The sequence below is a fragment of the Carya illinoinensis genome, chromosome 12 (assembly GCF_018687715.1).
Source record: "Carya illinoinensis cultivar Pawnee chromosome 12, C.illinoinensisPawnee_v1, whole genome shotgun sequence".
In the NCBI taxonomy this organism is placed as follows: Eukaryota; Viridiplantae; Streptophyta; class Magnoliopsida; order Fagales; family Juglandaceae; genus Carya; species Carya illinoinensis.
This window is the reverse complement of record NC_056763.1, coordinates 13,134,935-13,135,721: the sequence shown is the minus strand read 5'-3', so window position 1 is coordinate 13,135,721 and position 787 is coordinate 13,134,935.

Here is a 787-nt window from a genome sequence, read left to right as displayed (position 1 = left end):
AACTTCTTGCATTGATGGTAAGTAAGATCAGGTGGTAAAACTTTACAAGCTAGGTAGTTAACAATATCAGCGTACCACGAAAGCTTGATTTCACATGCAAACAACTGCTCATCAGGGAATGCCTCTTGGACCACTGAATCTGGTCTTTCTTCCTCTTGCTCTAACCGAGAGAGATGGTCAACCACTAAATTTTCACTTCCTTTCTTATCTTGAATCTCCAAATCAAATTCTTGAAGAAGGAGGATCCAACGAATTAGCCTCGGCTTAGCATCCTTCTTGCCAAACAAATAGCGAAGTGCTTCATGATCAGTGAACACTATCACCTTTGTACCAATGAGGTAAGACCGAATTTTATCACAAGCAAACACCACAGCAAGCATCTCCTTATCAGTTGTTGTATAATTTAACTGAGCTTCATTCAATGTCCGGCTTGCATAATAGATGGCTCTAAACAGCTTGTCTCGCCTTTGCCCCAACACTGCTCCAATTGCAAAGTCACTTGCATCGCATATAACTTCAAATGGTTGACTCCAATCAGGCACAATCACAATTGGTGCTAAAATTAGTTTCTTCTTGAGTGCATTAAAGGCCCGCAAACAAACAACATCAAAGTCAAATGCAGAATTTTTCTCAAGAAGATTACATAAAGTTTTAGAGAGTTTAGAAAAATCCTTGATAAATCTTCTATAAAATCCCGCATGTCCCAGAAAACTTCTGATTCCCTTCACATTCTTTGGAGGTGGTAGTTTCTGTATGGTTGCAATTTTGGCTCGATCCACCTCAATTC